At 39.4% G+C, this 23497-nt stretch overlaps 1 long non-coding RNA gene across 1 annotated transcript; it reads right to left on the bottom strand.

The window, feature by feature from the left end:
• Window positions 1–18876: 18876 nt before the first annotated feature.
• LOC124877439 lies at window positions 18877–19786 on the bottom strand. The gene is made up of 3 exons (XR_007040523.1): window positions 19351–19786; window positions 19020–19217; window positions 18877–18921 (listed from the first exon to the last, which is right to left on the bottom strand). It is a non-coding gene; the product is annotated as an uncharacterized LOC124877439 (long non-coding RNA).
• Window positions 19787–23497: the final 3711 nt, after the last annotated feature.

Below are 23497 nucleotides of genomic sequence, written 5' to 3'. Positions count from 1 at the left end.
TGCTATTTTAAGTAACTTTTTTTCTGAGTTGCTAAACTTTACAGACAGCTTCACCTGCTGTTTAGACTTTACTTATAAGTTACATGTTGAACACCAAAAGGGGAAGAGTAAAGTTTAATCTACTGGATCCAACATTTCTTGGAGTCTTTTAATGTGTTATCCCTTTGATAAGTATGAAAGGAGATGAATGCTTAAATCTTCAACAAGGAAAATTGTTGTCCTCATTGGATGGAAATAAACATCTTCCTCAGTGAAGGAACTGTCTCTTAACACAAACATACACAGATAGCTTCACGGTCCATTTTTCACCTTGTGTTTGTCTTTTTTTTTTACTTTATATGTGTTTATGATCTCTTACGTCTCAGCATGTTAATGTGAGGGTAGTCTCACCCCATTACCAAGACACAAAGATACATTACCCCCGTAGTGACACCTATAACAAGACTGGCCCTTCAGAGACAAATGAAGGGGAGGCAAAAACGAAAAACAAAATGAAATAAGAGTTCGTTGACAGCAGTGACTGATCGCATTTCGAGGTTAATGTGACTTCAAATCATAGCTCAATAAGGCTGGCAATAAACGTCTCAAGCATCATTCGGTGTGGGTGAGAAAAGGAAGATCTCCAAGTCTCCAAGATTAGTTTGCTTGTGTGTCCTGCATGTTGACAAGCTAACCCATAGAGTCTAATATTCAGTAATTTTAAGTCCATGGTGGACCAGCAAAGCAAATGAGTAAACTGCTTACTTCCTCCTGCTGTTATGTGACATTTAACCCACTAGATGTAGGTTATTTTTGGTCTGTCACTCACATTTTCAAACGCAGATCGCAATCAGCTGTTTCTACAAAAATAAGTCAATCAAGTGTTGTATATTACAAAGGCTGATTCACTCAATCCAAGGGTGTAAAAAATAGTACAGAAAAATCAGCTTACTTCTTGTTTTCTACTTTACGTTTCCCAGCAGGAAGAATTTATGTGCACAGAGAAAGTAAACATTGACTCAAGTCTGCAGCTTTGCTATCTTCACTCACAGTCTAGTTGTCTCTGACTTGAGTTCTGTTCTGTTTGAATGGTCACAGACTCCAGTAAGTATAGAATTTAACTCTCTTGGGTGGCAGTCCCTGTATGTGACTGGCCATATCTGTATCCAAAAGGTGATTAAAAACATTGTTACACAGTGACTGATTTTTTGTATTTTTCCTGTAGAGTCAATATTTAAATATTAAGACCTTTATGTCTCGAAAACCTGAATATGGAGTATATTGACAGGTTTGCACAGTGCGGGGTGGTCCAATCTTGTACATTAGAATATTTGGTTGTTTATTGGCATTTTTGTAATTTATACGTTGCGACTCTTAAAAGGAAGTGCTGGAAGTAGAAATCCACAGTCCACAGTCAGTATTTTGTGGCTGATTTTCAATCTGTGGTTTTTACCATGCTTTGTCCTGCTTTAACTGACTATGACCAATTCATTTCCGATGTAACTATAATACAAATGGATTTAATAATAATGATAACAATATCCAAGTCTTTTTTTTCTAGAGATCATACATTATTTATAGAAGAAGAAGAGGCAATGTCACAGCTCGTGTGTAAAAGCAGTCACTGTAAAACAGATTTTGTATCATTAAAAAATCTGGCAAAATGATTACAAGGTTCAAATTTTAAGCTGTATTTAGCAATTTATATTAGCTCTTAGTGTGAATAGCAGAATTTGAAATACTAAAACTGCAGTTTTCTAGATCTTTACCTCAACTCTTACATTTTTAAAATCCTGCCAACATTTCCAAATCTAAATATATTTTGCACAAATACTAAACAGTAACACATTACAAGTGCAAAATAAACTTTATTTCACCAACACTATTCCAAGTGTTAATATAGAAATTGAATGATATAAAGTGAGAAAGAGTATTACAATGTAAAAACAGTTTGAGGTACATTTATGAGTAAAAACACATAAATCACCATTTAAATGTGACTACCATGCCAACACAACAGCCTGAATCAAACAACAGGTCTAAGCTGCGGTAAAAAGTAAACAATCAACAGGGTGGATAACAGCTGAGAATGGCATGTGTCGGCAGGGTTGTAGGGAATTACAGGGTTACCAGTGCACCTTGGCTTAAATGAGTTGAGTCTTCTTTTACTCAGCAACAACAGCTTTCTGGTAGCAGTTACCTGGTAGTAATTATATGGTGTGTTCACTGATTAGAAAAAGATTGGAAGTGTTAGGCTGATCAAGTAAAAAATATTGAAATTACAGTGCAGCTGCAGCTAGGACCATGACTCGTTTTTTTTAAAGCACAGGTCTTTGGGCACATTGGGATTCTGTATCAATGAAAATTATTGTTTATTAAGCATAATTAGGTCATTTTATTTAATTGTTTGTAATTGGTATGCACCTTTTTTCCAGCATGCAGCATACAGGTCGCTGCATGCTGATTTGTTTATGTGTGTGACGTTTGACCCATCAACAGAAGGAAGCCTTTCTTTGAAACTGTTTCACATCTTGCCCCTTTTGGTTTGTCCTCTGATGTGCCAGATATAAATGCATGCAGCAAAGATTAGTATGTAAGTCAAGCATCCTAGTTGCAGTAAGCTAGAGTTAAAAGTGTTCTCATACTAGCTCATGTTCTTCTTAAGCTTCCAGCTGATGGAAGAATACCCAAACAAGCTGTGAGGGGGTCATTTATTTAATTAACTACCAGTTTCCTGTGCATAGTGGCTCAGTTTTGATCACATGGTAAATCTAGTTTTATAAAAATGTTGAAAATATTGTCTAAAAAAATGTACAGTTTCAATTTTTTGGGAGAGTTCGTGTGCTACCCTTTTCTGCAGTGTTATATATGTATATATGCATATATATAGTACTGTATTGTATATTTCAGTGCTGAGGACTATTGAAGTCTTTGATGATAAAATTGTCTTCCACTGCCATCTTTGGATATATAAATAAAGCTGTTCTGCACAGTCGACCTGTCAAAGACCTGAAGCATAACCAAAGATAATACATGTGAGAATTTATGCAAAATAAAGATAGCACAGTTGTCGTTCCCTCTATCCGAGACTCCTGCTGTGTATTCGCTTGTTGCTCTCCACTTTTCATCCAAATCATCTACAGAGAAAAATGTGTGCAATCTGAAAGGGCAAAGACAGATGACAAGAGCCTTTTGAGACTTCTACCTAAACCAACAGAGCAGAGGCGGTTTCTATCTGCATTTTTTTTTTCTCAGCTCATGAAGAAGTTTCCAGAAAACTATGGAGCTCTACAGTCCATGTAAATTCTGAAAACCTGAGCCTATAATTAGATACACACATGGGAAATCAAATGCTACCCTTCAGTCTATGTTGCTTCCTTCCCAGGTTTGAAAAATGTGCACAGGAGCCTCTCAACAGTGTGAAATTACTCCCCTGGGTTGGCAGAGAAAAGGCAGTCAGCCAAAGAATGTCACCTGGATCCCTCTCAGTGTTCCCTCATTTGTCATGACTCTGCTGCAGGAGCCAGGCAAAACCTTCAGAATTGTCATTTCTTTTTTTCTTTTTTTTTGTGGTGTGTCATAAACTCTTGTTGTTGATGCTGTTTTTTGTCATGTTGATAAACACTCTTGTAGCCTTCAGGGTTGCTTTTGCAATCATTCTCTTTTATTGCTCAGAAATTAGCAGTTTGTAAGAGCGGGTCTTTGCTCGGCTGTGTCCTTTAACTTTGAAATGACACAGCACTGTTTGAGTTTGTTTTCTCTATACGTACCGAACCATGAAGTACCAGTTGTGCATATTGTCACTTTGTTTTCCTTCAGTAAAAATAATAAACCCAAAATTCATTAGTGCATGACCTTAATGATGAGAAAGTAAAAAAAAAAAATGTTTTTGACGCCGGCAGTCTGATTGCTTGAAACATCATATTGTGCCCATAGAGAGAGAAGAAGGTCATTTGGAACCAGGATCTCTGTGCATTTGTGTCAATGTTAGCTTCCAATTATCATGACCTAGATACTTCCTCAGGGAAGCATTTGGTATTTAATGTGAACATGAACACACTCTCCAAGCTGGTGCTTATTTTTTTGTCCATATAGTTGAATAATTGCCTCGTTTGGCTATCAATAGCTATTTATAAGTCCCCAAAAGCATTTATTAATAAACCTGGGGTTAAAATGACCAAGTCAGGGCACCACTTGATTGTGGGAAATCAATAACCTAACACAATTAGTCTACGAAAGATGTTGCTCTATTAGTATCAGCCTGAATGAGGTGTGGCGTTTTGGAGCAATGAATGAAGGAGCGAATTCAAGCACCAATGTTCTTAATATGCACACATCACACACATTAAATCATATCGCAGTTTATTGTTACAATACTCCAACTTTTAAGTTAAAATACTTGAGCCAATAAACTATGACAATCGCTTAACTAGCCACTTTCAACTAAACTACAAAATAAAAAAGGGAATTATAAAATAGGATGGATGTGCTAGATGTAACAAACAAAATGCCAGATGAAACTGGCACAGCACTAAACAAAGGAACAATGACTACCTGTATATTCAGGCAACTGGTTTCTGAAACTTAGACAATAAGACCCCTTCTATCAATCTCACTGAGGTTGTATAATGCTGTGTCTGCATGTGGGTTGGTACATGAGGAAAATATGTAAAACACAGCCAATATTAGAACAAACTCAAAATACCCAGACCCAGCAGCATGATTATTACAACTATCAATAGCTCAAACACAATAGTGTGAAGCAAGAGTAACACATTTCTACAAAGGACAACAGAAATCAAATGAGTTCCCTTAACAAACTTATGTGACGTCCCAAGTGTGAAATGCTGTGGATGTTGGGATTTAAAGATGTTTTACCAGTTCCTTTGTTCTCAAGCTATGCAGTCTGGCATGTGGTCACTTATGTGAAGTTACACACAGTCCATTGTTGTTCACACGTTGAAGCCCAACAGCAGTATTCTTCTGTATCACAGGATTGACATTTGGTACCTCATTTATCTCATAATAGCAACTCACCGTAAGCAAACCAGGAAACGTCTTTAAAATGACATACAGTGCATTAAAGGTTTTCACACTCTTTGAACTCTTTCACATTATTTTACACTGCAGCTATACCTTTCAATGCCTTTTATTGGGATTTATGTGTGATAGAACAATATAAAATTGTAAAAAAGAAGGAAAACAATCTTACCTTGAGCTCAAAGAGATTAGATGGATAGTGTCTTTGAACCGCATTCCTTAAGTTTTACCACAGATTATAAATTCGATTCTGCTGCCACAATAATGCTACATGCTTCTATTTTATATTTTGCTGTTTCCCCTGCAAGCTTGCGACAAACTGCAAATGGTACATCTAATGGTGTTTTTCTCAATAATGGCTGTCTACAAGAATTTACAATTGTAAAAGGATCAAAAATACTTATGCAAAGCACCAAGAGCCTAGGGGCAGAGTACATACATATGATGTCACTTGAGTTGTGACTTCTGCTTCATTTTGGTGTACAGTTGAATCATCACATTTTTAAAAGACCTTGCCCATGTCACCCTCACCACTGGTGTGTTTTGTGCTTATGTGCAGGACTAACTGGGCAAGTCATTTTTTACAGTTCCAACATCAAAGTTCTGTGATTTATTGGCTGGTTTGGGGAAAAAGTGTGCATCTTATTCAATTGGTTTTTTAAAACGAAAAGAACAATTTAGAAAAGAACACCATACTGAAACCTGACCAAATCTAAAATGTTACTATATAGTATGAATCATGTTTTCTTTTTTTGCTTATGAAATGTTTGATTTTTGATCTAATTGGTTTGGGCACTCTTGTTGATTTGTACTGCTTAGATCAATTTCTTAAACTGACATCGTTTTGTTTTTATTTTTATTTTTTTTCCAGTTACAATCCCATTTCACTGTATTTCGCAGAAATCAGAAACTTTCGATAGACATCCATGTTTCATGACACTCAGTAACCGCGATATGTGTGATTTTTATTTGCATGCCCATGTCCATCCAGGACAAACATATGTTAAAGTCATGCATAAATCAGTCCCCACCCCCTCCCTCCCCAGTTTTTGTGTGTCAGTTACTGTATGTCTGTGCAGTCTCTAAACCTTTCCAAGCTTTCTGTGGGTGTTTTGTTGGCTGTCATTCCTGCGATCCATCTTGTCTCCTCACCCAGCTGCTGATAGGCCACAAGTTACAGTGGGAATTTGCTCAATGAATTACAGGGGTGTTTAGGCCAGACTCCTTCTTAAAAAATTATAGTTGTGATAGATGCATCCACATTTTTTGTTGAGAACTAGGTTTGAGACAAAAATTTTATATTTATCATTTAAATTTTGTAAATTATGTTATTACTACTATGTGCAGAAATTTCTCATGTGAATTTGTCTTTTATAATCAAAGAAAAGGACAGCTAAAATTTTCCTGGTTTGATGGGACTAGTGAAAAATGTAAAGACTGTTCAATAAAAAAGTAAATGAAGACTAACTAATGTTTATCCAACAAATAATGCAGGATAGATTTCCATGCCACTGTTTCATAATAGCATATATCTAATAGACAGGAGCAGACAGGGAATGATCGAATCACAACAAAAAATTTTGACTAATGAAGTGTAACTACATCTCCAATGTAAGCCTTTAGAGTTATTGGTCTATAAAGACTGCAACATACATTATGAAGAACATAGCTGCCTGTGTCAGAACCACAGGGAGGATGATGCATCAGCCATATTTTGCACCTCTGAAACTCTAAAAATGTCACTAATGCATTTTATCACTGTGCAAACGGAATGAAAGCATCTATTCTATCTTTCTTTATACTTTCTGTTTAGATCCTTTGAGCAGTGTATATATGTCTTTGTTCCACTTCATTTTTGATTGATAAAAACATTTTAATAAAAAGAAAGGCCAAATTACAGTAAATTACTTTTCTATTTTTAATATTTTACAGGATATGTATATAAAAAAAAGAGCAACACTTTAGGCATGTAGCTACCTAATATAGTTCATGAGACTCCTGCTCTGCTGGTATGTATAATACAGCTTTCATGACAGCGAGTGTGGTCAGATCGCTGACCAGGAACAACACACAGAGTAGTTTTCCTTTACTGAAGTGTGCACAGGGTGGTTAAGTTCACTGATTGTGCTTTAGATGTTCATTGCCTTTATTACATAAGGCTACAACTCCTACTTTGTATCATTGTCATGGTTGATATTTTGTTAGACATAAAAGCAGGCCGACCAGAGGCAGAGGTGTAAAGAGAAGTGTTTCTTAAGGATTTTTGGCAGTCATGGTCTTTTTTCATCAGTAGAGGGACAGGGAGTGGCAGGTGAGCTTTATCAGAGGGAATGTATACCAGCTGTGGTAGAGTTAGAGCAGGGAGACTGAGAGAGGGTAACAAATTAACACAGAAAACACAAAGGGAGCTAAACTAAACTCAGTGGAGAACAAGTATAACACTAGAGAATTAACTAAAATTCACAATAAGAGCACAAGAAAAAGTAAGAAGCTAAAGTCAAAGGAATGGACAGCAATTTATTTTTTTACAAAGAAGACAGACATAATTGAATTGTTCAAATATGCATGGTATTGATCATGGCAAAGTGACCATAAAGAGCTCTTTAGAAAAACAGCTTGGGGAAAGAAACTGTCTCTGCAGTACTGACCCGAAGGTTACAGTCTAAACAATTTGTATCCAGGATTTGTGGAATCTGCGTAGATGTTAGCTGCCCTTTTCCTTGCCCTAGATTAGTTCAAGTCCTACATGGAGGGAAGGTCAGCCCCGATGATCGTCTCTGCAGATCTAATTGTTTGTTATAGTTTATATCTTTCCTGTTTTGTGGATGAGCCAAGAGACAAAGAGATGAGTGTCCACAAAACATAATTAATGAGGGCATGACTGGCAGCTCCTGTGGAAGGATGTACATCTTGAGTAGCTGCAGAAGGTACATGTCCTGCTGGGTCTTATTACAAACAGTGTCTACAGGTCCTTCTCAAAATATTAGCATATTGTGATAAAGTTCATTATTTTCCATAATGTAATGATGAAAATTTAACTTTCATATATTTTAGATTCATTGCACACTAACTGAAATATTTCAGGTCTTTTATTGTCTTAATATGGATAATTTTGGTATACAGCTCATGAAAACCCAAAATTCCTTTCTCACAAAATTAGCATATTTCATCCGACCAATAAAAGAAAAGTGTTTTTAATACAAAAAAGGTCAACCTTCAAATAATCATGTACAGTTATGCACTCAATACTTGGTCGGGAATCCTTTTGCAGAAATGACTGCTTCAATGCAGCGTGGCATGGAGGCAATCAGCCTGTGGCACTGCTGAGGTCTTATGGAGGCCCAGGATGCTTCGATAGCGGCCTTTAGCTCATCCAGAGTGTTGGGTCTTGAGTCTCTCAACGTTCTCTTCACAATATCCCACAGATTCTCTATGGGGTTCAGGTCAGGAGAGTTGGCAGGCCAATTGAGCACAGTGATACCATGGTCAGTAAACCATTTACCAGTGGTTTTGGCACTGTGAGCAGGTGCCAGGTCGTGCTGAAAAATGAAATCTTCATCTCCATAAAGCTTTTCAGCAGATGGAAGCATGAAGTGCTCCAAAATCTCCTGATAGCTAGCTGCATTAACCCTGCCCTTGATAAAACACAGTGCAGCTGACACGGCACCCCAGACCATCACTGACTGTGGGTACTTGACACTGGACTTCTGGCATTTTGACATTTCCTTCTCCCCAGTCTTCCTCCAGACTCTGGCACCTTGATTTCCGAATGACATGCAGAATTTGCTTTCATCCGAAAAACGTACTTTGGACCACTGAGCAACAGTCCAGTGCTGCTTCTCTGTAGCCCAGGTCAGGCGCTTCTGCTGCTGTTTCTGGTTCAAAAGTGGCTTGACCTGGGGAATGCGGCACCTGTAGCCCATTTCCTGCACATGCCTGTGCACGGTGGCTCTGGATGTTTTTACTCCAGACTCAGTCCACTGCTTCCGCAGGTCATCAAAGGTCTGGAATCGGCCCTTCTCCACAATCTTCCTCAGGGTCCGGTCACCTCTTCTCGTTGTGCAGCGTTTTCTGCCACACGTTTTCCTTCCCACAGACTTCCCACTGAGGTTCCTTGATACAGCACTCTGGGAACAGCCTATTCGTTCAGAAATTTATTTCTGTGTCTTACCCTCTTGGTTGAGGGTGTCAATAGTGGCCTTCTGGACAGCAGTCAGGTCGGCAGTCTTACCCATGATTTGGGTTTTGAGTGATGAACCAGGCTGGGAGTTTTAAAGGCCTCAGGAATCTTTTGCAGGTGTTCAGAGTTAACTCGTTGATTCAGATGATTAGGTTCATAGCTCGTTTAGAGACCCTTTTAATGATATGCTAATTTTGTGAGATAGGAATTTTGGGTTTTCATGAGCTGTATGCCAAAATCATCCGTATTAAGACAATAAAAGACCTGAAATAGTTCAGTTAGTGTGCAATGAATCTAAAATATATGAATGTTAAATTTTCATCATGACATTATGGAAAATAATGAACTTTATCACAATATGCTAATATTTTGAGAAGGACCTGTATATGTGCAGACCATTTCAGGTTCTGAGAAAGGGTGGTTCCTAGGAATCAGAAGTGATCTACAGCAGACACAGTGTTGTTGAGGACGGTGAGGGGAGGCAGTGAAGGGTGTGTCCTAAAAGTCAGCTATCATCTCCAGAGTCCTAAAGGGGTTAAGCTCCTGGTCGTTCTCACCGCACCAGTGAGCCAGCTGGTCCAGCACCCATCGCCTGTGTGCAGTCATTGTCCTGGATTAGACCAATGACAGTGGTATCATCTGCAAATTTCAGGGGGTTTACAGATGGGTCCACAGAGGTGCAATCGTCTGTGTACAGGGAAAGGAGTGGGGAGAAAACACACCCCTGGGGGTGCCGGTGTTGGAGCCTGTGTCCTGAGTCCAGCCCATGCAACACCTTCTTCTCTGCATGTGTTTTACACACAGTAGAGCCCTGTGCACGCTGGAGAGGTTACTAGCACATAGGTTGAGAGCAGCACTTCCATCCTTATTTGGTGTACCTCTTTTTTGTTCTCATTCTTTATCCAGAGACAGCAGACAAATATAGCTCTTCCTTCTTTTCTAAGTACTAAACGCTCACAAGACATTAATAGATTCTCTTCACACACCTATATGGCTTTTTTAAACAAATTTTGTTGCCCTTTACACTCAGAAACCAGACTGAAAAAACTATCTTCATGCTACATTAAAAATAAATATAATATACTTAGCATTAGCTTAAAAGCTTAATTATTCTAACACTATTCAGAATTAAAATCTTATGTTAACAGTGAGATTACTGCAAAAGTAGAATTCACATTATTGATGGAATTAGACCAGAGATGAAAGCAGGATTAACTTGGCTTTTCAAAATAAAGCACAGAGAAACTCTTCAAAATCAATTCCAACTTGTACAAGTTCCGTTATCGTGACAGGCAGTCAGATATAACGTCTTTACAAGGGACCAAAAATAAATGAATATTTAATCCTCTTATTGCCATGCCATCTGCTCAGATGGAATTTGCCATGTGTTTTTGTTTTACTTTTCAAACTATTGTTGTACATTAAAAAACACACTAGTATTAAATGACAGTTACTGAAAGTTAAAGTTGTCTTGGAAACAAGGGCAGAAACTTTCACTTTGCAATTTTTGATCATTCTACAGCACCAAATCTAAATAACTCCAGATGCCCTACATAGAATTCCTGTTATAAAAGGGCCTTAAAAAGGACCTCCAAACTAAAGCTTAAAACGTAGCCTCAAAATAAAAGTTTTAATATTTTATGGGATGGATTTTTGAGAAAATTCTCAAAATTCCTTGTGCCTCAAAAAAAAAAAGTTGATCTTGGTTAGGCCACTTTTGGGCAGTCATTGATTGTCCTTTTATATGTTCTTTAGAAGACAACGATTAAACAAGCAATGTTAAATGGTGTTGGACCATACACACCAAGTGGCAGGCACCATAAACATTTCCTCAGGATTTCTTTTCTTGTGACGTAATATTTACAGAACAATTCTTCAAAACATTGTAAAGATTTGGTCAAAGCTCAGTTAGTGGATGTCAGTAGCTAAACTGCTTTAGTAGTGTAAAACTGAGCAATGTTTAGTGTTGTGACATTCCTATTGACCTGGCAGCCTGAGATCTTGTTCAACAGTCAGATAGCTGCAGTATATACATTAGTGATGCATGATAAATTATTCATATGGAAATGACACAGCTGACGTGCTGCAATATGTATGAGGAAACCCCCAAGAGATATGATGAAGACATTTTTAGTGTGTGTCATTTGGTGGATGCCATAACTGCACATTCAGAGCAGACTTACTGGAAAAACTGTAGGACATGGTAGTTAATTTTCTTTTCCATTTTTGAAATTGTGTACAACAAAAAAAAGTGAAATAAAAAGTAAACACAAGGTAGCAAAGAGCGCAGCCTAATGCTGCTGAAGAGTGATGACATGAGGTTTGAAACACCAAGGTCAGGTATGAATGCATAACCCAGTGGCCACCCAAGACAGAAGTGATAGCAAAGCCTGGAGGTCAAATATGAGCTCATAAAGTGAAGAATTACGGGCCTTTCAGACAGGACACGGTGCGCACGTCGCTGCGCTCTGAAACCTATTACTTTCAATGGTTTTTTTCACTACAAGCGGAGCGCAGTTGAACTTTGATCGCGGCACACAGTGACGAATTCACGCACAGCCAATTGAAACGGGTTCATCAGCGGGGAAATAGTTGAAAGCAGAATGGAGAAGTTCATATTGTGTGTTTCTGAATTCCCTGAACTTTTTGACACAAATTTGACACTGTACAGTGACATCAGGAGTAAAGCAGTAGCATGAAAACAAATGTTCTGCCAAGTAGGCATGACAGGTGTGTTTTAAGTCAGGCAGCCTATTGTAGGTAGGCAGTGGAGCCTGTCGCAGTGGAAACAGAGCTCTTTCACAAGCCTGAACTCCCCAAGCTGCTCTCTGGACCTGAGGGTTTCGTGCACCAGCAGCCTCATTTTCCTTGCTGCTCTTTTTCTCCTAAGTAGGGCTAGTGCCAGCACTAGCTTCTTAGCACGGGACAGATACATGTTGCGAACAGCCCATGCTGATGTGTGAGCATTTACACAGCAATGACTTGTTTGAAGAGTTTCAGTCAGGCTTCAGAGCTCATCATAGCACTGAAACAGCTCTGCTGAAAGTCACTAATGATATTCTTATGGCCTCAGATAACGGACTTGTGTCTGTACTGGTTCTGTTAGATCTCAGTGCTGCATTTGATACAGTCGACCATAATATTCTCTTAAAAAGGCTGGAGTATGCTGTAGGGATCAGGGGAACAGCGCTAGGCTGGTTTAAATCTTATCTGTCTGACAGATTCCAGTTTGTTCATGTAAATGATAAATCAACTTTAAACTCCAGGGTTAATTGTGGAGTACCACAGGGTTCAGTACTTGGGCCAATTCTCTTTACTATATATATGCTACCAATAGGTCAAATTATCAGGCAGCATAGAATAAATTTTCACTGTTACTCTGATGATACTCAGCTATACTTATCCATAAATCCTGATGAACCCAACCAGTTAGACTACAAGCATGTCTTGAAGATATAAAAACTTGGATGACTTTACATTTTTTGCTTCTAAATTCAGACAAGACAGAAGTTGTCTTTGGACCGGAGTCTTTAAAAAAGAAACTGCTTAGTCAATCATTTAACCTGGATGGCATTAAATTGACCTCCGGTGATGAAGTAAAAAACCTTGGTGTTATTTCTGACCAGGACATGTCATTTAAATCCCATATTAAACAGGTTTATAGCATTTCCTTCTTTCACCTCCGGAACATTACCAAAATTAGAAATATCCCATCCAGGAGTGATGCTGAAAAACTAATCCATGCATTTGTTACTTCAAGGCTGGACTATTGTAATTCTTTACTATCAGGATGTCCACAAAATGCAGTTAAAAGCCTTGAGCTGATTCAAAATGCTGCAGCAATAGTTCTGATGAAAATTAAAACAAGAGATCATATTTCTCCTATTTTAGCTTCCCTTCATTGGCTCCCTGTTAAATCCAGAATAGAATTAAAAATTTTTAGTCCGTGAGGCAGACACCCTGTCTACTTTTAAGGCTAGGCTTAAAACTTTCCTTTTTGATAAAACTTATAGTTAGAGTGGCTTAGGTTATCAGGGAGGGAGCCTTCAGGTTTAGCCTACACCAGCTCAGTTATGGTTGAGGTGCAAACACACCCTCCATTTCTGCTACCTGTATGACCCCTTCTCTTTTCCAATAGTTATAATTAGTCTGACAGAGGGAGGTATCCCAATCCTTGTGGTTTTTATTATAACAATGACCATCAGTGGGACCCTTTGTGGGGTGCCTTGAGACAACATTGTTGTAAATAAGCGCCGTTTAACTAAATAATCTGAATTGAAACTATCTGTGTAGTTATGCTGCTATAGGCTCAGGCTGCTGGAGGACATAACGACCACTTTCACCCTCTTCGCTACATTCTCACACTACTCTCCAATTTTGCATTATTTGCTGTTATTTCAGATTTTAACTTTGTTCTCTCTTTCCTCTTCCTAGAAGCTACACTTGGCCTGGCTCTGTGTCTACCTGTGACACCTTTCTGGAGAGGGGAATCGTCCAAGCTTCTGCTGGCAACAACTTAATGCTCACCCTCTACCAATGATCCACATGGCCCTGTCTTTAAGTGTTTAACTCTTTCTCTCTCCTAGACATGGCGATTGACTGAGCTTAACTGTAACTAACTGTATGTGCTCTCTTTCAGACTCTAACCTTGAAAACTGGCTCAAAGTTTGTCTGTTCTTTCTTTCTAGGTGATAAAGGAGCTACAGGTCCTTCTCAAAATATTAGCATATTGTTATAAAGTTCATTATTTTCCATAATGTTATGATGAAAATTTAACTTTCATATATTTTAGATTCATTGCACACTAACTGAAATATTTCAGGTCTTTTATTGTCTTAATACGGATGATTTTGGCATACAGCTCATGAAAACCCAAAATTCCTATCTCACAAAATTAGCATATTTCATCCGACCAATAAAAGAAAAGTGTTTTTAATACAAAAAACATCAACCTTCAAATAATCATGTACAGTTATGCACTCAATAGTTGGTCGGGAATCCTTTGGAGAAATGACTGCTTCAATGCGGTGTGGCATGGAGGCAATCAGCCTGTGGCACTGCTGAGGTCTTATGGAGGCCCAGGATGCTTCGATAGCGGCCTTTAGCTCATCCAGAGTGTTGGGTCTTGAGTCTCTCAACGTTCTCTTCACAATATCCCACAGATTCTCTATGGGGTTCAGGTCAGGAGTGTTGGCAGGCCAATTGAGCACAGTGATACCATGGTCAGTAAGCCATTTACCAGTGGCTTTGGCACTGTGAGCAGGTGCCAGGTCGTGCTGAAAAATGAAATCTTCATCTCCATAAAGCTTTTCAGCAGATGGAAGCATGAAGTGCTCCAAAATCTCCTGATAGCTAGCTGCATTGACCCTGCCCTTGATAAAACACAGTGGACCAACACCAGCAGCTGACACAGCACCCCAGACCATCACTGACTGTGGGTACTTGACACTGGACTTCTGGCATTTTGGCATTTCCTTCTCCCCAGTCTTCCTCTAGACTCTGGCACCTTGATTTCCGGATGACATGCAGAATTTGCTTTCATCCGAAAAAAGTACTTTGGACCACTGAGCAACAGTCCAGTGCTGCTTCTCTGTAGCCCAGGTCAGGCGCTTCTGCTGCTGTTTCTGGTTCAAAAGTGGCTTGACCTGGGGAATGCGGCACCTGTAGCCCATTTCCTGCACACGCCTGTGCACAGTGGCTCTGGATGTTTCTACTCCAGAGTCAGTCCACTGCTTCCGCAGGTCCCCCAAGGTCTGGAATCGGCCCTTCTCCACAATCTTCCTCAGGGTCCGGTCACCTCTTCTCGTTGTGCAGCGTTTTCTGCCACACTTTTTCCTTCCCACAGACTTCCCACTGAGGTGCCTTGATACAGCACTCTGGGAACAGCCTATTCGTTCAGAAATGTATTTCTGTGTCTTACCCTCTTGCTTGAGGGTGTCAATAGTGGCCTTCTGGACAGCAGTCAGGTTGGCAGTCTTACCCATGGTTGGGGTTTTGAGTGATGAACCAGGCTGGGAGTTTTAAAGGCCTCAGGAATCTTTTGCAGGTGTTTAGAGTTAACTCATTGATTCAGATGATTAGGTTCATAGCTCGTTTAGAGACCCTTTTAATGATATGCTAATTTTGTGAGATAGGAATTTTGGGTTTTCATGATCTGTATGCCAAAATCATCCGTATTAAGACAATAAAAGACCTGAAATATTTCAGTTAGTGTGCCATGAATCTAAAATATATGAATGTTAAATTTTCATCATGACATTATGGAAAATAATGAACTTTATCACAATATGCTAATATTTTGAGAAGGACCTGTACATCCATTAACTTTTACTTTTCCTTCCCATAGAACGTACTCCTGGATCAGTGCTTCTTTGTTCTCTTTGTGTCTCTGTTCTGTTCTCTCAAACCCCCAGTCGGTCGTGGCAGATTGCCGCTCACACTGAGACTGGTTCTGCTGGAGGTTTCTTCCTGTTAAAAGGGAGTTTTTCCTCTACACTGTCGCTACACGCATGCTCAATATGAGGGATTGCTGCAAAGTCAACGCCAGTGACTGTCCACTGTCTCTACATGCTCATCCGGGAGGAGTGAATGCTGCACGTCACTGACTGGATGCAATCTGCTGGGTTTCCTTAGATAGAAAAACTTTTTATCCAATTTGAATAAAAAGCTAACTCCGACTGCACTGTTTAATGGTTACGATTAATTGGAATGTATGTACCTGACTGTTGTGAAGTGCCTTGAGACATGTGTTGTGAATTGGCGCTATATAAATAAAACTGAATTGAATTGAATTGAATGTGTGTTTGCGGGTGGGTAAGCATACGTGTAAAATCAAGTGTGTTTGTATTGGGTAAGTGTATGTAGGTGTGAGTTTGTCACCTGGAGGTGTACATTTGTAAGTGTGGTGAGAGCAGTAGAAGGCCTGCAATCCACAGCACCTAAAGAGCAGCAAAGGGCAGGTAGACCCGGCACCGGAAGGCAGCAGTAGTCCCAGGCAGCCAGTTCTAAGTACATTGTCTGTCACCACCTAAACTATATGTCTGTCTGTGGTTAGTTTTCAACAACTTCAGCTTGATGTTACTAAAAAGTGACCAATGTAATGTGTAAGTTCAAGCCAATGCTACACATGTGGTTGTTGGGAGAAAAGTTAAGGTTATTTGATGGCAGCTGCAGTTAAATGTTCTCTTTTTTTAATTAAATCTTTGGTGTAGACACTAAAGAAAAAACAATGTTTGTCCAGCTCATTATTATAGATAAACAGGAGGAAATTTTAGAGAACAGGGTTATTCATTTATTTAACAACCAAATCAGTGAATATTTTGTACTAATAGTTGACATTTTAAAAATTAAAACCAGAGCAAAAAAGTATTTTTTTATTTGATGAACTATATGCTCTCAAACCACACCTTGGGAATCTGGATATTGGGTTTGCTCTTCTTATGCGAGAAGCTGTGGTATGAACTTTGTTATGTATTCTTCCCTGTGTTTAATGTTTTTCCTTCCTTTGAATCCAGCAAGATGATCGCTATATCCTATTTCTGTGTCACCAAAAAAGGCCACACATCCGTTTGACATTCTGTCATTAAATTTGTCCTTTTTGTCAAAAATAACCTGTTCCTCGAATACAGTCTGATATTTCCAGATGGGGAAAGTACGGACGCTTCTTTGTTTCAGAAAAGTGTGTTTCAACATTATTCATTGGTATCAGAAAACATTAAAATGTAGATTATGATTAATTTATTTTTTGCTCTTTCAAGATTTTTCAGTTTTCTGGCTGTGACATAGTATAATACTTGCTTTGTAAATGTTCTGTTTGGAGCAACAAACAAATATTTAACATTGGTCTTTATGTGCATTTATCGTAAAAAGCATAATCAGAGGAAATTTCACCATTTGCAAATATTCAAACACATAGCTTAATTATAGTTTCCATGAGCTTCAAATGGAAAATGCACTGTTTAGGAAAATCCACAGCAATTAAAGTGATACATAAAGAATTATCCGACAATATATATTGAGTTTTTCATTAGCTTGCTTCGTATATATTTACATAGTAGCGAACAAGCAGAAGCAATGAGCCTGCCAGAGCTGCTGTTGAATTGTAAGATTCAATTTGCAATGCGTTTCTAGTACGACTGAAGACTGCTTATATTCCAGACATGAGAATTAATTGGATCAAAGAATTCATTTGTAACCCCTCATGCTGCTACTTTTGTAAAGCCTTATCAGACCTACATCATCAAGGAGTACTATAAGAATAACTATCTCATGTTGCTGTTAACAGCTTGATGATTTTGGAAACATGTGGAACTCCTCAAAGATAAGTGCTACCAAATGTTTTAGTCCTCAGACTGGTAACAATGGAGCAGTGTTGAGCTGAATCACTTGCAGAACTGTGTCAGGGAGCCCTTTCTTTCATTGTCAACCTTTTTTTTCCTTTCGAGTGCACCCTGAAGAACATTTAAAAGATGTGTTGCATATAAGGGTTAATACCTGTGTTTCGTAACTGAAAACAGGGTAATAATATCACAATTAAAAGGAAAGATAATTTGACAAAACTGCTGGTTTATATAATTTCATTGAGGTTTGCTGAGATCTGCTTTACTCAGAATTTTTTTGTTTTCTTCAAGGTTATTCAACAACCTTCAAGAAGGATCTAGAAAAGACTGAAACAACTGTGAAGTCAGTCTCAGCTTAATCACTTCAATGCTCTACGGTACAGGAGACAATGTGACCCCAATACTCCCCTCAGCTGTTTCTCTCAGGACTCAACAGGAATTGAGATGCTCACCCTTTTTGAGTATTGAGACAAATATGCAGCAGTTTTGAGGACTTCATGGAGTCACGATCGCTGCAGGCCGGCGATGCCTTTTCAGATAACCGGTCCTCTGCAACACCGCTCCACTCCACTTCCTCAGTGCGAACCACTGGCCAGCATCCCCGTCTCACCTTACAGCCAGAATCTCTGCTAGACACCCAACAATCCCTCTGCCAGAGTCAGCATGTTTCCACCCCTTTTTCACTGTTCCGGGGTTCTCCATCAACCGTCTTGGAGCCCTGTTTCCCTTTACTACAGCAAAGAACACTGTGATCCAGATGCCTCCGCTCCTGTTCCGGAGGGTGTGGTTGACAGTTTTGCTTCTGCCCCAGTGTCTCTGGCCTCATCTCAGTCCTCAGCAATCCAAGCTGGTTCCTTGTCACCGGTTGTTCTGCAGTACTCCAAAACCCTTCTACAACACCTGCTGCACCGCCAGTGCTGCTTAGCAATCGTACGTCCTTGTCTGCCACTGCATTGGCTTCTATGCTCTTGTGTGCTGCAGCGGCAGTTCCCATATCCTCAAACAGGAATTGAGACTGCCATTAATAGACTGGGGTTTAATATGCAGGAGATAATGGCTATGTTTATTAGATTCTCCATAGCTGCTACTCCACAGAATATTCCCAATCATGTAACTGATTCTGTCATGGTAGGTTTAACGGATTTGACCCACATGCAGAACACACTAAGGAGACAGAAAAAGGTTTAACAGTTTATTTTCTCTAAACAGGAATCTCAGGTAATGGACCCGGAACTGGAAATTCGCCAACTGTATGGAGAGGGAGAACAGGTTAGTGGATGAATGATCTTGAGGGTAATCTTGAAATTTGCAGAGAATAGTTTGCTCACAGAAAGGAGCTGGAGGAAACCGCCAGAGGGGAGAACGATGCGGAGTGTGGGAGGTCTGTGGATATTGGTTTGTTGAAGTTGAACTTGTATTCTTCAGAAGAACGGCTTGGATTAACATAAGTTTAAATTGCCTTTTCCAGGATTGATGCTTACCAGACAGAGGTGAGTTGAGCACTTGGTGGTGGAGTCTGTTAATCACAGTGGAGGGTGAGCTAGGTTCACTTGCAGGTTGCCTGGAGGCTTGGAGCTTGGAGACAGCCAGCGGAAGCTTGGTAAAACGAGAGAGCTTGGAATCAAAGATACTTGGATCTTGCCAGAGAAGCAACACAGGAACTGGAGCCAGGAAATAAGCTGAGAAGGAGCACAACAACAAGGTAAGTTCTTGGAAATGCAATGCTAAGAGTCAGAAGGTAAAGCTTACTTGGCCTGTTTAGTTACCACTAATGGCAAAACACTCAGGTGATGAAGTGCTGACTGCTCGCACCTTTTAAACCTCAGGACTTGATTGATGACAAGCGACACCTGCTGCACACCTCCACAAGGAGCTCCCGCGCCATCTGGTGACTAATCACAGTAAGTAGTGGCAACAAGTTTCCCAGACCTTGACAGATTCAGAGTTCTCTGAGGGGATTGAGGATGACCTGCCTCCTGCTTTTGTTTCCATGCTTCCTGTTCCTGTTCCAGAGTTCTCCGAAGTGGGATGTTGCCATGGTTTTGTGTTTAGTTTCTTTGTATCTCTGTTCACCTCCATTCATGTTAATTAGTCTCCTTCCCTCAGCTACTGATTAACACTGCGGCATCCCATGCCATTCTCTACCCCTCCCTCAGCATATAAGCTCTCTGTTGGTCATTGTTCTTTGCTGTATTCTTCTGTTTCTGTTCATTTACCACTTCCGAGACTTTGCCTGTTACTTCCCTGTGCTAACATCTGTTTCTCTGTCCATGCTCCATGTCTTGTTCTCCCTGTGCTGCCTGTGAGTTTTTACCTTTTGTAAGTTTTCTTTTTCTTTTCTAATAAAACATCCAGCCTTTCTGTCTGGTCCTACTCCAAAAAACACACTCCTGAAAATTCTAAATAAATTACAAGAGCAAAAGAGCTTTAAAAGGGAGTGGTGCTTTACAGGAACAGATGCTTGCTACTGTTAAGATTACATCCACTTCAACCATTGATTGACTCATGAGAAGCAAGCTTCAACTGGTGTGATGAAAGTTTTAAAGCACCCAAAAAAAGCGCCGGTGCTCCCTTGTAAAAAGTTTGCAACTAAGGCATTGGGGTGCCTCCAGCTCAGAATTTGCTCAGGCAGTGTCTTTGGAGGCACAGTGAAGTGAACACTTTTGGATGCTGACCTGGTGCCAAGAAGGGTACAAAAGAAGCCAGTTTGGTACACAAAAATATCAACGACTGGTTTAAGCAGAAAAAAACAAGATTTGACTGCTGAGGACTGTAAAAGCATTATTTCATGTAATGACACCCCATTCAGACTGTTTGGGATATCTGAAAAAAGCAATGATGAGAGAAGAAAAGATAAACACCACTATCAGTTCAGTGTTCTGAGACAGTTCATGGGGTTGCCTCTTTCCAAAGAAGTGAGTTCACCCACAAAACCAAATTTATTCAACAGTCCAGGAGCAATTTGGTGATGAACAATGTTTTTACCAGCACAGTGGAAGACTGTCATATTTGGAATGAGTACAAATTGGCTCTGGGTTCCAAACATTGAAATTGTGATTTTAGGTCACAACCAAAGATAAGTGAGTGAGCTAGATTATCAAACTGCCAAGTATGAAGTATGAGATGGTGGGCGCAGGCGCACGCAGCGACCAGCAATGAAGTGCGTGTTGGTGCGTGTTGTTTGTTTTTTAACATTTCCTTAAGTTTTAAAGTTTTAATGTTTTTATCATTAGAAAACCTTTTGCAACCTGAGTATCAAAGGCACCAACATCAGCAAGCAAAGATGGACTTTCTTTTATTCTTTGGGCTGTGGTTACTGGTATATCAGCTGATCAATCAGCTGTGTGCCGGCGAATGTACCGGTTACCTTGCTTGCGAAGTCAGGCTTCACTACTCAAGAGACACACTTTTACAGCTGTATGTTGCTACCTTAGCTCCAGTGTCAGACTTTAATCCACAAATACCGGATCTCATCCGGAGAGACTTTCATAGAGCAAGAAGAAATAAAGCCGCAAGTAAAAGAAAGCGGGGAAGTCAGGCAGAGCTTAGACTTCGGCTGAGGAAACAACGTGGTGATTAGCTTCCCCTTCATTCTGTCATCTTGGCGAATGTCCAGTCCCTCAGGAATAAACTCAATGAACTCCAAGGTAGCATTCGCTACAAAAAGGATTTCAAAGACTGCTGCGTCTTGGCCCTCACTCAAACATAGCTCAGGAGGGACCTGGACTCCAATTTATCCATGGAAGACTAGGGAGTGTATGTGGATACCGCACGTTAAACTTCTATTTGTGTCATTACGGCCCTGTCACCTTTCCCCGCGGGTTTTCCCAACTGTTCATATCAATGGTGTACATTCATCCGAAAGCAGACCCTACCTCTGCCTTCAGCACAATCTTCGATGTTGTGTAGAAACTGCAGTCCATCTTACCTGATGCACCAAACTTTGTTCTAGGTGATTTTAACCATGTTTCTATTAAAAAAAACAATAAGAAATTGTTATTCATATGTCTCATGCCCAACAAGATGTGCATAGCAAATTCATCAGTGTTAAAATGCTGGTGTTAGGCTTTTTCAGAGTGAAGTGTTGATGTATTGGTGTTGATTTTGGTAGTATCAACTCTCCACTAAGGAAACATAAGAGTGTTGGTGTCAAATCACGGAGTTGACGGTATTTAACACTAATGAGTGACACTTTGAACAGCCGGGTACTTGGACAGGTACCCCCCGTGAAGGAATTTGTCAGCAGCCATTTTCTCACACACACATGGCACATGAGAAGGAGAGACTGGTGAGTAAAATTTCACAAATTAGTCATCGTGCCATTGCTACTTTTATTAAAATGTGTTTACGCTGACTCGTTTCTAAATTTGGGGACAGATTAAAATTTATTGGCGTTTATTACTAGTTTTCGTCGCCGTTTTTTGCAAACTTTAAGCAGACCTGCCCGAACGTTAGCGTTTATTTAATGTCATGTTAAGACATCGTGGGTTAACGTTAAACTAAATTCCTCTCTAAAATATAGTTTTGAACAATTTAGGTTAAGTAACCAATTAATTTTAAATGTTTTTTCTAAACGTCCTCGGTCGTGTAGTGGGTGTTAGGGTTAGAGTTAATATTTAACAATGTAAGAGTTTATTAGACAACACTGTCACTTCTATCTGTGTCATTACGGCCCTGTCATCTTTCCCCGCGAGTTTTCCCAACTGTTCATATCAATGGTGTACATTCATCCGAAAGCAGACCCTACCTCTGCCTTCAGCACAATCTTCGATGTTGTGCAGAAACTGCAGTCCATCTTACCTGTCACAGTGTTAATAATTTTAACTAAATAAAAAGTGTTAATTTAACAATTTGCCAGTGGTTCCCATATAAACCCTGGGAAAGTGTTCATTTTAACTCTGAGGGTGTTAAATTTGCGATTTCAGATTTGCTGTGTATAAAACATGTTACGAAAGTATTCATACTCTACAAGCCTTTTCATATGTTTTCAGATTAAAACTGCAAGGTAATTGAGGGACTTTGGTAGACCAGCATAAAATAATTAATAATTTTTAAAAGAAAGCCATACGTTAACCCACGATGTTAAGACATTGTGGGTTAACGTTAAACTAAATTCCTCTCTAAAATATAGTTTTGAACAATTTAGGTTAAGTAACCAATTAATTTTAAATGTTTTTTCTAAACGTCCTCGGTCGTGTAGTGGGTGTTAGGGTTAGGGTTAATATTTAACAATGTAAGAGTTTATTAGACAACACTGTCACTTCTATCTGTGTCATTACGGCCCTGTCACCTTTCCCCGCGAGTTTTCCCAACTGTTCATATTAATGGTGTACATTCATCCGAAAGCAGACCCTACCTCTGCCTTCAGCACAATCTTCGATGTTGTGCAGAAACTGCAGTCCATCTTACCTGTCACAGTGTTAATAATTTTAACTAAATAAAAAGTGTTAATTTAACAATTTGCCAGTGGTTCCCATATAAACCCTGGGAAAGTGTTCATTTTAACTCTGAGGGTGTTAAATTTGCGATTTCAGATTTGCTGTGTATAAAACATGTTACGAAAGTATTCATACTCTACAAGCCTTTTCATATGTTTTCAGATTAAAACTGCAAGGTAATTGAGGGACTTTGGTAGACCAGCATAAAATAATTAATAATTTTTAAAAGAAAGCCATACGTTAACCCACGATGTTAAGACATTGTGGGTTAACGTTAAACTAAATTCCTCTCTAAAATATAGTTTTGAACGATTTAGGTTAAGTAACCAATTAATTTTAAATGTTTTTTCTAAACGTCCTCGGTCGTGTAGTGGGTGTTAGGGTTAGGGTTAATATTTAACAATGTAAGAGTTTATTAGACAACACTGTCACTTCTATCTGTGTCATTACGGCCCTGTCACCTTTCCCTGCGAGTTTTCCCAACTGTTCATATCAATGGTGTACATTCATCCGAAAGCAGA

The sequence above is a fragment of the Girardinichthys multiradiatus genome, chromosome 12, assembly GCF_021462225.1.
Source record: "Girardinichthys multiradiatus isolate DD_20200921_A chromosome 12, DD_fGirMul_XY1, whole genome shotgun sequence".
NCBI lineage: Eukaryota > Metazoa > Chordata > Actinopteri > Cyprinodontiformes > Goodeidae > Girardinichthys > Girardinichthys multiradiatus.
This window is presented reverse-complemented; position numbering and strand designations above follow the sequence as displayed.